Genomic DNA, 539 nt, shown 5'->3' on the forward strand with positions numbered 1-539 from the left:
GTGTGTGTGTGTGTGTGTGTGTGTGTGCATGCATGTGTCTGTGTGTTTGTGTGTGTGTGTGCATGCATGCGTGTTCGTGTGTGAGTGTGTGTGTGCATGTGTGTGTAGAATCTGATCCTCTCATGTTCACAGTCGAGTGTTTAGTGGCCTGTTGAAATCAGTCAGAGAATCAGGCTGGTGTTTTTGGTGACAGATGATCCTGCATTCACTGCCTCTATAAGCTCTTACTGATATCATGACGTCTAACGATTGAATGTTTCTATATTTCAGCATCAATACACCAATATGGATTTTTCAGTAGCAGGATAAGAGCGGCTGACCGATATAATGCCATTATACCTGCTGTGGACTAATAGTTTAATTATGACATTGGTGATGAACACATAACACGCAGATTTTACACAAGGTTTACTAGAAATTCATGCAAAACTTTTTTAAAAATTGTAAATGTAAGGCCTGCAGGAAACATTTAAGGCATCAACTGCTCCGTGTGTGTGTTCACTGCTGTGTGTGTGCACTTAGGATGGGTTAAATGCAGA

Source organism: Sinocyclocheilus anshuiensis, unplaced genomic scaffold, assembly GCF_001515605.1.
Source record: "Sinocyclocheilus anshuiensis isolate Anshui unplaced genomic scaffold, SAMN03320099.WGS_v1.1 scaffold711, whole genome shotgun sequence".
In the NCBI taxonomy this organism is placed as follows: domain Eukaryota; kingdom Metazoa; phylum Chordata; class Actinopteri; order Cypriniformes; family Cyprinidae; genus Sinocyclocheilus; species Sinocyclocheilus anshuiensis.